The sequence below is a fragment of the Nanorana parkeri genome, unplaced genomic scaffold (assembly GCF_000935625.1).
Source record: "Nanorana parkeri isolate BGI_ZX_2015 unplaced genomic scaffold, ASM93562v1 scaffold1714, whole genome shotgun sequence".
Classification (NCBI taxonomy): domain Eukaryota; kingdom Metazoa; phylum Chordata; class Amphibia; order Anura; family Dicroglossidae; genus Nanorana; species Nanorana parkeri.
In genome coordinates, this window is record NW_017307982.1 from 152,846 (window position 1) to 167,742 (window position 14,897).

The following is a 14,897-nucleotide window of genomic DNA, read 5'->3' on the forward strand; positions in this document are numbered from 1 at the left end:
TGTGGCCTTATCCGTCACTGTGTGACGGTGTGTTTGTTTAGAAGATGGTTAAAATGTCCAGTTCCTCATTGAGTCCCTTGGGGGCGAGGGTGTTTAGATGGTAGATCCAGAAGGTTTCCTGTCTACACAGCCTCTGGAAGCGTTCTGAGTGGGAATAATGCTCCGGGATTTGTTCAATGGCAAAATGGCAATGGCAAACGTAAATGCTTAATTATTAACAAGCTTTCATGCACATTTGGCATAAATCTATGTCACAGCCACCCTCAAGCATTACAGGTTGGCCACTGAACAACCTTCAACATGATTATTGGACAATGAAGAAGCATCACATGTACTTATGAGAGCATCACTCTGTTCTCTCTCCTCCTTCCTCATGAAGCTCACAGTGTTAGATTGACTGTACTGTTTGTCTCGCTCTACTGACCCTTCCTTTCCCAGAGTCTTGCAGTGCACAATAGTACAACAAGCTAATAAAAGAAAGGTTTGGGATTACACACCTATGTTAGAGAAAGTTTCAATCTGTCTGTTTGCAATGAGTATGAAATTGGATTACTGGCCTTGTTTCATTCTTTTAACACATACTTGAAGTTAAGCTTTAAATACTTTGGCATAATAATTTGATTGAAAATGCTATTAATATATTAGTACCTAAATCCATCCATCTATGTATTTTAGCAGTCTGTAATCTATTCTGTACAAAATCTATAATAGTGACCTGTGTACTTCTGTTGAAGAGTGTTTAGTTCCAGTTGCTTCAGTCATGCATTAAGATAATAGAACTCTGTAATAGTACTCTATACTTGCCTAAGAATAGGCTATCTTACCACTGGAAGAAACGTTTGCCTGACCTGCAGGCAGGGCTGTACTCACCATTATGGCATTCATGGGACAGTTCTTATGGCAGCCGGAATAGAAATGGCAGCATCAAGCTTCAAAATGTATAAACTGTAATAACTTTTTTTAAACTGCTTTCTTCTAGAAATTTTTGGCAAGTGAACTGTGAGGGGAGAGGGGTCAGGAGATGACAAGAAAAGTCAGAAGACTTAGGGGTCTATTCACGAAGCTGCCGAAGGATCTGGCCGTAGCTTCGGCCGATCCTTCGGCTAGCTTCGGCCCCAGGACCCCTTCGGTTCAGTAGAACCGAAGGGGTGCTGTACGGGCTATTCACAATAGCCCGTACAGCTCCCGATCATGGCCGAGAGCCGGGAGCTGGAGGCTCCCAGAGCGCCCGGGAGAGTTTTTTATTTTTTATTTTACAGCAGCAGAGCCGCCGGACAATAGGAAACTATTGGGCACAGCTAGCTATCACTGATAGCTCCCCACAATCGTTTGCTATTTACTTTTTTTCCTTTTTTCACTCTTTTTCTGCAGCATTCGACTATTCACTCACTGCTGTTCAGGATCTTTAAGAATAGCCCAAACAGCAGTTAGTAGCCTGCCGGGGGTTCGGCTCAGCCGATCCAGATGTTGGATCGGCTGAGTCGAACTCCTTCTGCACTTCGGGTCGGCCAAACATGCTGAGCATGTTTGGCCAACCCGAAGCCACACGAAGCAAGCCGATGAACAGCTGAAATTAGCCGTACCAGCCTGAAGTGAATAGCCAAACAGTGTTCGGCTCACTTCACTTCAGATCGGTCATTCACTCGGCTGCCCTCGGCAGCTTTGTGAATAGACCCCTTAGTATAGTTCAGGAGCATGCCACCATGATCTTCTCTAGTGGTCTGTAAAGCTGAAAAGTAGGTCTGCATATAAAGCAAACAGCACGCTGCATCCAATAGGTTATTCTAAGAGTAGTTTGTGCTAGCATGACACAAGATATGGAGCTTGTTCCAAATAGTTCATAATGTAAATGTGGCCAGGGCAGGATGATCTGTAAGCATGGTAGAGTAATAAAGCATTCCTTTGCTTTTGCTTAGTGAGATAGACCTTCCCTGCAATTATTTATTTATTATGGGTATTTATATAGGGCCAACAATTTACACATTCCTATCAGTCCCTGCCTTCAAGGAGCTTATAATCTAAGGTCCTTATCTCACGTGCATACATACTAGGCAATTTAGACAGGAGCCAATTAACCTCTTGCCGTCCGCCCGTAGTAAAAAAACGGACGGACGGCACTGCAGCATCTGCGGGTTGCCGTCTCCAGACGGCAATTTTTGTCTGCTCGCGCGCGCCCCCTAGCGGGCACGCACGGGCAGAAAAGACCCGCTAAATGCACACACCCGTTACCGGGTGTTTCACATATAGGCGATCGGCGGGTCCATAGCCCGAAAAACCCCCAGTGGTGAATAAATACCACCAAAAGAAAGCTCTATCTGTCCCCAAAAAAGGGTATAAAATTCATTTCAGTACAGCGCTGCATGACGGAATAAATGTCAGTTAAAGTACCGCAGCGCTGAATACTGAAAAATGGCCTGGATGGGAAGGGGGTTTAACACCGCGGATGTCAACTGGTTAATCTGCCATCATTTCTTTGGAGTCTGGGAGGAAACCAGAGTACACGGAGAAAAACCCACACAAGCACAGGGAGAACATACAAACTCCTTGCACATAGCATCCTGACCAAGATTTGAAGCAGGGACCCACACTGCTGGAAGGCAGAAGTGCTAACCACTACATCACCATGCTGTCAATTTGTTTGAGTGTCAGTTAATGGCCATTTCCATTGGGGAATATCATATAGGCCAAATCTTAGCCAGGTATAAAACATAATAAGTAGTGAGAGACCCTTTAAGGCATCCATTTGTATTCCAACTGACAATTGTCAATCCATGTATGAGCGGTCACTGACACTTGAAACTTCCATTCTGCAGGATGGTCTGTGTGGACTTTCCATTCTGCAGTCGAGCAGTAAAGATAGTCCCCATATACCTGCTGTCGTTGTCCCTGAAATGATCTGCAGCCTCACTTCAACTGCAGAACACCCTGATCTGGCAATCACCATGCATGGTCAAATATGTTACCAAGGTAAATCCACACAGATATGTCAGAATTAATGTATTGCTGCAATTCACTAAAGGTTTTGCCATTTTACAATGATATATGGATGAATTAGAGGACAAGACACAAACAATAAGAAAACCGTCAAAGCACATAACAGCACAAAGTACTAATTAAATTTGCAGGGGGAATCTTCATATTTAGAAGCCCTTCCAGTAATTTAAGTCCGAGAGTGAGGCACCTCTACAGCATATCAAATAGCAGATGAAAAGTTTTGTTGACTGATTAAAAGTTGAAAGAAATCCACAGAGGCAGAGTAAAAAAAGTGAAGGTGAAACATAGAGAAGGGCACAGGAGCTCGAGCCCCCTGTATTACTAATCTAATTTCCATAGAATGTTCCCATGATGAGTCGAGGAACCTGTGTAGTTCTCAAGAAAATGCCTTGAGGCACCGGGGGTTGTTTGATGCCTTCATTCAGTATTTTTAATGCAGTATGTAATAAAATATAAAGCAGGGACTCAGGGGCTATAACTCACTGTGTGACGAATGTGGTCAATCTTTGAAGTTTCTTTTCCTCTTTCTTTTTAAATCCATTCCTAATTTTATTATTTTTCACTTTATTTCTATTGCTGTTTTAAAATGCTAAAAAGAAAATGCATAAGAAGTTTTCAGTAAAGATTAGTGCCAGTGACTTTGTTCTAAGCCTATTATAAGTTGAACGCAGAACAGTTCCTGTTCTTAAAGGAAAACTCAACTTTTGTTAAACATTATAAAATTGCTACACTAACAATTTTGTAATTTAATGTAATTAAAAATGACTTTTCTATTTCAATTTGATGTCATTGTAGTTTTCTAAAACTGTTTAAAAAATCAATGCAATAAGGGAACCTGGAGGTCTTATCTACACCATTGATTTATAGAATGTCCACCAAAATGTTACCTACTGCTTGTGTGACTGGCTCACAGATTTGTCCAGAAGTCTGCACTAAGATGCAAGTAACATTGTATGCATTCTCTGCAACTGAAAAGGCCATATTTGGTAAGACACTCCCTGGGGTTTAACTACTTCTAAAGAGATGTAGACATTGTAACTTTCCTTTTCTCAAAAGTTTAAAAACAACAAGAAAAGAAGTGTGGAAAAGAAGGCAAATGAAAGGTAAGACGGAAGGGAAAGAATAACAGTAGAAAAAAGAAGAAAAGAGGTCCTGAGGGATCAAACAGGAGACAACTACAAGCCCTAAAGAAGGTGGTCAGATCTAGGGAAGTGTGCATAAGATATCCACGACTGCCAAATTATAAGAAATCGGGCATGTTTATCATCCGAAGTTGCGCTAAGCTTTTCAGTGATCATAATGCCAGACAATCTGTTTTCAACCGCTTCAAACCTCAATGTTAAGGTTTGCGAGGCTCTAGCAATAGCAAGTCTGGGGGGTGAGAAACAAATGCTGACCTAATGTTCGTTCCACACGTGGCAAAATTAAATTAGGCTTATTAAGAAGAGCTTTGAGCGGGTTTTTCTGAATGTTCATATGCAACAAAGTATGAATAAAATGACACACCCAAACCCAAAGCATGGAGACTATTGGACAAGTCCACCAAATATGAACCATCGTACCTGGTTGGGAGCATGCCTCGAAAACATTTGTTGGGATAATTGGAAATAAAACTCACGAGGCGTGTAGGTGTGTAATACCATCTGTAAAGTACTTTGTAGGAATTCTCAAAAATAAGAACATTCCTAGAAGATCTCGCAGTTGCCTCCCAAAGTGGATTCCTGGCAGTCCTCAGTAGTTATAGAAATGCCAAGATCCTGCTCCCAATGTTGTTGGAATAATTAAGGAGTAGTTTTACTAGATAACAATGATTGATAGAGCAATGAGATCATGCCCCAGCATAAGGATCTGAGTGGCATCTATACTTAAAAGGAGGACACTGCAACTTTCCTAATTAGAACACCAAAAGTACTTTAGGTGGTTATAATGAACACTCCTATTCAGGAATACATCTGGAAAGGAGATGGTGAAACAAACAGCCTTTTTTTAGAATAGAAAAAGGTGAGAATATGCAGCAATGTTTGTTAAAATCATTGCAATGTACATAAATCACCCAAAGGGGATATTTTTTTCTCAACAAAATTGGAGTTACACTTACAGCAAGGGAGTCAGCATGACAGTTGGACAACTACTATTTTCAGAAGGCAAAGATAGCTATGTCAGTCTTATAGCTAAACTCCAGACAAACAGCTTAAAGTGAAAAATCTTCCAGATCTGTATAGTAATCCAGTGTGAAACAACTCCTGCACACTTCATTCATGTTTCCGCATGGCAGCGCTTTACATTGCACTGCGGTGATTCGACCTCTGGTGGTGTACAATGCACTGTATGATATATGATATGTTGGCTTTTTACCATAACCCACTGCACAGCTCATCACATCAGTGTTGTGGTGTCAACAGGCACATAGAAAACAACTGTTTTCAATGGCACTAGTGGTGACTGTCACTGGTTCAGTGTGGAAGAACACCAGTCACCGCTCTATATGTGAAAGGGCCCTAAGTCTTCCTGATGAGTTGGGTGCTGCCTGTAGATCTTGTCAAGTCAGCAAGTTGCTATATTGCCCATATAGACCTAGTCTCAGAAGGTCTTTTGCAGAAAGTGGCATTTGAAACAGAACATACCAAAAGTCCACTGGGAAACCAACACTCTCCCTGCAGCTCCCACTCACTGCTTCCTTTCTCTGACCTTATGTACCTCTCTTTCCTGCAGTCATGTGAGGTCATAAGGCAGAACTAGTTAGAGCTTTGGGGAACCCAGGAGATCAACAATCTCAGAAGTATTAGTTTCCCATTATACTAAGAGGGGTCATTTTGGCATTCAGAATGGTGCTTGGCAGGGCAGGCACAGAGTAAGCCATGTATTTACTGCCAACAGTACTTACAAAAAAAACTGTGACAGAGTTGCTTTCAGTATGTTTTTCATGAATATATAATTAGGTTAAAAGAGGATATTTTACATCTATGTGCACTTCTGCTTTGAATTGATGATTTTCGGAGAGTGCTGACCCCCCTCCATTGTACTTGCAATGTGCTGCATCCTCTACTTGTCCACATCCAATCCAGCGATGGTTGAATGGCAATTCTCAGGGTGGGTTTTCTGATGATGACAACAGCTGGAAATCTATCCATTGTACTTGCAGACTTTATTCAGACAAACAGAAGACAAGTTGATCACTAGCACACACTGTAGTAAAGCTTCTTATTCATTTGCTTTTTTAAACAGTCACATCATGTCCCAAGAACAACAACAGTCGTTGTTGTTCTTGTGACATGATGTGACTGTTTAATAAAGTGAAAGAATAAGAAGCTGTACTATGGTGTGCGTTGGTGATCAGCTTGTCTTCTGTCTGAAGTTTTGCACGGCGCCAACCGTGGCATCACTGCGAGCACCACAATCTTCACAGGTCGCCATGCTTATGGAGTGCAGGTGACTTCTGACATTATTGTATTTAGACCAATTCTGCATTTCTACAATTAAAGTGTATCTGAAGTAAAAATGTTTTTTTTTATTTTGTTGGATAGAGTAGGGAAAACCTTTCCTTTTTTTTTCTCTGCCCTGATCTGCAGATTTCTCCTAATTTCCTATCCCAGAGACAAAATAGGAAGTGCAGGGAAAAGTAAGAGTAAATCCTCTCTTAGGCGGTTGTCATCCGAATAGGTGTTCCCATTGTAAGATTTCCTTGCACATACTGTTTTGGTGACAGTCATAAAAATGTGGATTTACCTTCACTTTCTGTCTGTGACAATGACCATCAAGACAAAAACAGAAAATAGGAATTTTTGCAACAGGGACAAAGACTGCAATAAAATCCCCTTCCAGACTCTATGCAAAATGTAGAAAAAAATCTTTGTTATACTTTAACAAACAGTTGTCTTACAAGAGTTGTGTTTGCCATGTCATTACTAAATTGCTTAACTTTCAAGGTGAGTTTTTATTAGGTCCCACAGTGCTGTATTTACATAACACCAACCAACTTTCCATGGTTTACTGCCTCCAAACTTGAAAGGAATATAGGGAATAATCTTACAGCTGATTACATTGATCCTCATAAAACAGTCCACCGTAAATCACCCAGAATTCATTGTTTGCAGATTGGGAGCAATGTGGATGTACATGCTCTCCTTCATGTATTCCAATAAATAGAGGAAGAATAAAGGTTTACAGTATACCAGCCAAATGAAAAATTTAATATTGAGATGCATGCAAGTTAGCCAACCTGCTCAGTAGCTGAGCAGCATTAATATAGTACATCAGACACCCACTGAGAACCCCTGTTTGTAATGCAGGAAAGGAATTACACCAACTGCTGGCTTCTTACAAACTTTCACATTCAAAAACTCTCATGTAAAAAACATCTCAGTAGAGATTACTGACAGCCACCAATAAGATCCACATCTTCTTTGGAAGGTTGAATGTTATTGGTAATGCTAGCTGCAGAAAGAAAGGATGTTATGCAGCACAATCTTCAGAAAGTACACTTACACAGAACATGTGAGGTGCACTCTGGATTCTGAGTGCATTAAGAGCTCAGATTAAGCATACACTTTTGGTAGGTAAACAGAACCTTTTCATAGATATCTGTAAATCAGACAAAAAAGACAGACAACTGAGGAGAAAATAGGGACAGAGGGATTTGGTTCCACATGAGGGACAGTTGGGAGGTATGGGATTGGTGCATGAGCCTTGTTGGAAATACAACAGTTTATGCTTTGCTTTTGTAGAATTGTCTTCTCAGCACTAGATGGCGCTGTAGTGCAAGTCTATGCTGTCTATGGTATATATGTTTCCTGTTTGATGCTGAATTCCTGTATACATATATGCAATGTACTTCTAAGCAAGTAAAACTTAATTCAACATTCTTCAAGATCTCAGTGCTTCATCTAAACACATAACCAGCAAGGCTCAATTACATAGTTGCATAGTTACACATAGTTAGTCAGGTTGAAAAAAGACACAAGTCCACCGAGTTCAATCCTAGAGAATTCACAATGCTTTAACACCAGGCTAAGAACCTTTTCAGCCATGTGATTGCAATTTTCATATTATTATTGATTTAACTTAAAATAAATATCCTGGTGTGTAAGCTTTGCGAATTGAGCTATTGTGTGACTTTTATGATTTGAGCATATAGTAGTTGTTATGCTTACTTAATAGCTTTAGTAGCTCAGTTTGTCTCCTGGAATTTCTTAGTTTATACCCACAGTGATTTTCTTTGGGCCCCTTTACACTATAGCAATCCATTGTGGAGCATTACAGCATTCATGCTTAAAGCATTGCTAAATAAATAAACCATTTATTTAGAATGGGCTGCCAATGCATGGCACAAAAACACACAGGAAAGGTTTGGGGTATTTGTACCAATAAAATATGTTGGTCTGGTGGCCCTAACTAGAAATACTTTACCACTCGCATATTTTTGTGGTTGCCATTTTTCTTTTGCTGGATTTAGTGTGGGGACAAACTGGGGGCTTCACCTGCCATAGTGATGTTCTGGGATTCTGGTGTGTCCTCTGTGCCTTTTAGGATAAATAGGCTACCTCCAAGAATACCTGCACTTAATTTATCCATTGCTATATATCCTCCAAGATGGAGGCTTTCATAGATTAGAGTGTCACTACACATAGGGATCTTAACGAGGAAGTGTGGTTTCCACATAGTTTGCAAAAGTTTTGCAACTAAAATCTCTGTCTTTAATTGCAAATTGTTAGACAATGTAAATTATGTTTTTGCATGCTAGCTGGTAAGTGTGCTGGGACGTTTCTGTGTTTGTACTGTGGAAAGCCCTTCCATGTGCACCTTACTTTAAAAGCTAGTCATAATTTTATTAGATTTTTGTTTTGTTGTGTAGACATTAGAGCATGCAAGGCAACTATATTATTGAAAATTGGGAGAACAATTTTCCAATCTTGTGTTAATAATTTGAGGCATGAATTCCCATACACACACTCTATCTTGTGGAAAGTGTTCCCAAAAGAGTGAACACTTTTAAAGCTGGGGTTAGGGAACTTCACTTCATTCATGATTTTTGGAATGGGTTGTCCAACAAGCTCATATAGGTGTAAAGGTCAGGTGTCCACAACCTTTTGGCCGTATAGTATAGCTATAGCAATGGGATACAGGGAGGGAATCATGGAATTTTGAAAAACATAATAGATCGCTGTTGTAAAAATGTTGGATGTTATACATGAATGCTGTATTTAGTCAATGAGAATGGATTGTACTTAACCACAAATGCAAATATATTTTTTTTTAAACCCAATCAGTATGTGCAATTACTGTTATTTTTGTTGACTAAGTCTAGTAAGGAAACCAGCACATCCCATATGCTTTTTACAGATGGCACACAATCTAAGTGATGAATCAGCAGGCTTTCCACCACAGTTGGCTCACCATAAATAAAACACTAATGCAAAATGTGTACTTGAAAAGATTTCTGGCAGTCTATTCATAACGTGTGTTTTTAATTTGTGTTAATTCATTTTTGATAGAGATCTTTCCATTATTATTAGTGTTGTACAATATATTTGTATTCACTTCCTGCATCAGAACACCACTACAATACAGTACTTTAGAGAACACATACAACCATTTACATCCATCACCTTTAGATGATTATAAGATAATATACATGTAACAATCTCACACACATAAGGGCAGACAGTTTTTGTAGTAGAGACTGGGTTCAATTTCTACACAGCAAACAAAGGCCCTGGCTTCCATTCACCTGCCCGTCATGCTATTGTCAATGGCACATCATCTGGTACAATAAAAGGTTCAAACTTGCTCCTCTCCCACCAGAGACATGAGGCCACACTTACATTGATGTTATCTCTGCATTGCTTGTTCAATTGTGTGGATGCCATTATACACTGTATACTTATAGGTCATACACTCTGGGTCTGTAAACCTAGAATTAAGTTCTCATTCTCTTTAATTCCTGGTTGTATCAGTATTGTCTGATATTTTTTCTTCAACCCAGTTTATGGATGTTAACTTGGTCCTACTTCAGTCTCTAAAAATATTTTTAAAAATAGCTCTATCAGTATGGTAATGTCATGTACCTTAAGGGAGTCTGAAGTGTCGAGGGCGGCCTCTCTCGCAACTTTGGTCCTGGGGCACCTGGAGTGGGCACAGGGGCACATAGGGGGCAGGAGTGCCAGTTGAAGACAGATCCGCAGAGCAGGAGATGCAGAGATGGGTTCAGGTGCAGGCAGGCAATGGATAAAGCAGAATCGTCAGGACAGGCCAAGGTCGTCAACATGAGGGAAATGCAGTACCAGGGGATGAAGCAGGAACAATGTCAGGAATAAGCTGAGGGCACTGGAGAGAAGCAGAAGGGTAAAGCCAAGCTGGGTCAATAACAGAATAGATACTCAGGAACACGATGCAGGAGCTCACAGGAAAGCTGACAAATCTGACAGCAAAGGAGGTTTGTTAATCACAGCGTTTATAGCCCAGAGGGCGCCAAACACTCAAACAATACATTGGCGTGCACACGAATGCAAGTACGCATGCACGTTCACACAGAACGTGCTGCACCTGATACAACTCTATAAACTGCACCATGCGCATGCGCAAACCGCGGTGTAAGAATCCTGGCTCCGGCTCTGGTTCTGGCTTCCTGACAGGTAATATAAATTTTGATCTCAGTATAGATCTGTTGATTTGGTATGAATTTGACCTCAAATATCATGCGGATCTTATTACAGTAAGTAACAAGGATACTCACAGACAGAGGTGGGGGAAAGCAGAACAGTCCACTGGTTACCAATTAATAACGGCTATAATTTCTTCCATAACATTGCAGCTAAATATGTCAGAAAATGTTTTATGGCTCCATTTTTAGCAAATGTTGTAACATGCATTTCTAACTTTAATGCCATTATAGTTTACTTTTTTTTTTTACTAGAATAAAGTATGTGTGGAGTTTACTAGATATATGTGGCCCCTTTAAGGTTTATACCACTAAATTTGACACACTGCTTCATTTTAGTCACGGTTGATCTACAGTAAGTGTTCTTCCAGCATAGGGGGAAGAGTATTTAGTACTCACCTCATATATCCAAAAGTGACTTCACTGGGCCTTCTTGCAGGGTCCTGGGATTGCTAAGGATCCCAAATCTCACTAAAATAAACTCCAGCAGGAAAAAATACATTAGCATAACTCTTTTTAAAGTAAAGTAAGCACTGGGAGTGTGGTGTTGGAGTGCTTAGCTAGTGTAAACAATGTGAAATGTCTAATTCATGCTTTTTGCATATTTTTTTTTGTTTCCATTACTTTTTTTCTTGATCCTAATCAAGGAAAAATTATAAAATTAACATTTCACTACATGTAGAGCACTATAATATATACTGGTTAAGGGGAATTGTTAAAAAAAAGCTTTGAATATAAGGGGTAGTATAGTATATATAGCTTTTGTGGCCTATAAAGTACATCAGTCCATTAGTCATTTTAGGCACTAATAAATAAAGCAAAGTACCATTCAACATCTGACAAAATAAACTCTGTTTTATTTATTCAATCAGATACACTCTCACAAACATACACTGCTTTTGAAAAAGTTAGTTTCAGTCTTCCATAATGTCCTTTTAATGACCAATGAGCATATGGCATATGTGTTATCCCCTGTTCATTATTACTTCCTGTCTGCAATCAAGAAAACTGCTGGCTTCAACGTCCCATATTTGCCGGTTATGTGAATGTCATTCTGCTGCTTTTCGCTAATTTAACCTTCTATAATTGCATCCCGGCCGCATGCAAATAACGTGCCACAAATGAAGAGACACCAATGAATTCTCATTAGCGGCACTTATTGTCACCTCTTATTCTTTGCACACGTTTTAAATTCTCTATTTCTAGTTCCAAAAGGGACTGAACCTTGAATGGTAGTCAATTACGATGAAAGTCTAGGCTCTGTTCTTTTTGGTCAATGCTCCTGCTTTATGGGATTTTATGTTGATTAGGGAATCAGAGGCTACAATCTGTTTGGGAAACTGATAACATGCTCCTGCTGTAGATGTTTCTGCTTTTTCTATTCAATTAGGCAGCTCGCTTGTGTTTCGCTGAGTGCAAAACAAGCGAATTGGATGCTTTTTGCCATGATGAACTTCAAAGGCGGAACACCTGCTTTCAGGAGCCAGAACTGCAGATGCTCTTCTACTGGAAAGGAAGATTATACTACAAATTTCATTTACTGCATGAGATCTGTTAGACGTATGAATTGTGTTTTTATTTTATGTGTGACAGTGTTGAGAACCAAATTATTTTCTGTCATGAAATAGAGAGAGGTTGCAGTCAATACAGCAAGATGTAGAGGGGCTTCTAATGAGCCACAACAAAACAACCATTGTTGTTGTTTTTTTTTGGTACTGAGTACAACTAAGCTTCCAGAAGGATTCTACATGTAATTTCTACTTCAGTGGTAGGATTATATCAGCCTGCACTAATTTATCCAATAGATACTTGCTTCTTTGGGCAGCTGTTCCTTATTAAAGTAAACCTCAACTATTCATGACCCACATATGATGAAACAATGCATACGCAGAAGCTACATACAGTGAAAACTGAATTGCAAATTCACTAAATTCAGAGATATGGGAAGCTGAAGTTGCATGCAAATATTCTTCTTATCAATGTCAAGCTTGACCACACATCCTCCTGCCACCCAGCATTTCCACTGGTTCTTTAAAGAAGAAAGCTCTGCTTGGATTATTTTTCACAGCTCAGTTACCCAACTCCCACAGTTGTTTCTTTTTTATCCCACGCTTTTGTGTGCACTTTCCCAACACAAAACTTGACTTCCCTTCCAGTTCTAGTGCCTGTCCAGATACTTGCGAGAGTGTGCCCCCTCTCTCTGCATTCTCGTGACATTGCTTATGTCTGAAAAGTTCAGAGATAGTGAGATACGAACTGTCAATCAAGAGGCTATCTCCTTTCCAGATCATGATCGGGAATGAAGAGTGAACTGTCAAAGTCTGTATCGCGGTCTTAACTGTACACAGGAGCATGGGATAAATGGTAGCATAAAACAAAGTGGAGGAACCTGAGTCAGCCAATACATTCATATACATCTCCTGTAAAACAAATCTGCTATATTGCTCGGATGCAAGACATACAATACGCAAATAGTAACATACACTGTGAAAGTTATGTGACTGAGCTGTGAAAAATAATACAAGGTGAGACTTCTACTTTAATGTGATTTGCATTGGCTTTTCCCAAAAGGGAGAAAGGGTAATGCTTGTTGGTCTTAGACCTACCATGCCAATTACTGGCCACTTATTGGTTTTGTAACACTCCTACAAGTATATATGTTTGCCTCATGTTGACATTATATGATCATTAACCCAGATCTAGCCATACATTTTGTTGTTTTGGATGAATAGTCAACACTTTAAAAAATTCTAATTGTTTTCCTTGACCCACTTTATGACATTTCTTCCCATTCACCATCTTTTTGGGTCAGACAAAACAGAAAAAGGGAGAAAACCTTCCTACTTCCTGCCGATTTGACATATGTCAGATGGAACCAGAAGTGAGAGAAAATTCCCACCGAATAGGGACACTGACAGCAACAAAAAACGATGTTCTAGTAGAGCGGAGACATTTTTGTAAAATTGTATTTGCTTTCTGTGCTCTCTATGCAGATTTCTCTTTACTTTCCGTGTTTGTTGTCAGTCAAAATGGAAAGTGAGAGAAAATCTCTTTAATAGGGACACAAAAAGGGACAGAAATGTCTCCTTGATGACATGACATATAAACCTGAGGTTCTAATCCTTTCTCACTATGTCCAAAACTATTAACATTTTTGTCTGGAGTTTGGCTTTTCAGTATGTGCATATATTTAGTATTGTACAGTAGGGGCCGGTTGGAGAGGAATTACTTTGAAACAAATGGCCAGCTTAAACACATATTACAACATACAGTATGTAAGCCATTTTATCGTAAATGTTGCTAGAAGTATATAAGGACATATAGCAGTTTGCAGAGGGTTGACTGAGTGTACAACAAATGACCCCACATAGTGCCTGTCTAGATTTTGCACCAGTAGGGAGAAACATCTGACCAAGAATTCTCTTGTTATGGTCTGGAAGGTCAAGTAAGGTAACCAAAATCTGCATTTTGAACATTTGTGTGGCACCTGCACAAATATCTCTAAAAGATCAGACAACCAAGCCCAAGGCAAATCTGGGTAGGGTGGATGGCTTGATGTTAATATATGAGAGTCTTTGCTTGGAGTACCCAAGGGGGTTTTGCTTAAGGGACCTTTCTAAATGTTATTGGAAAACACTGTCCAAGTAGTGGGCTTGGCCTGGAGGAATTGTGGTAGCTCTAGCAAGAGGCCAACCTGGATTTGTGGAAATCGAGAGAATGTAAGACAACATATACACTGTAAAATAGTGACATACAGGAGCAGAGGACTCTGAAAAAGTTAAAGGAGAACTATGGGGTCAGTGATTTTCCCCATAGTTCTCCTTAGAGGACACAAACTAGCATCCTCCCGTTACCCTAATTCCAAAAGATGTCACCAGCACTCCAAAAGTAGATTCAATATATTTTAATGACAACGGTCATTCAAAATCACAAGTACTTTCGGGGCCACGTTGGGTCCCCGTCATCAGGCTCAGAATAACACACTGTGCAACCCAAAAGGTTTGGGTTGCACAGTGTGTTATTCTGAGCCTGATGAGGCTCAGAATCACACTGAGCCCACTGTGCAACCCAAAAGGTTTGGGTTGCACAGTGTGTTATTCTGAGCCTGATGACGGGGACCCAACGTGGCCCCGAAAGTACTTGTGATTTTGAATGACCGTTGTCATTAAAATATATTGAATCTACTTTTGGAGTGCTGGTGACATCTTTTGGAATTACTACTTGACTACACGGTGCCTCCGTGGTC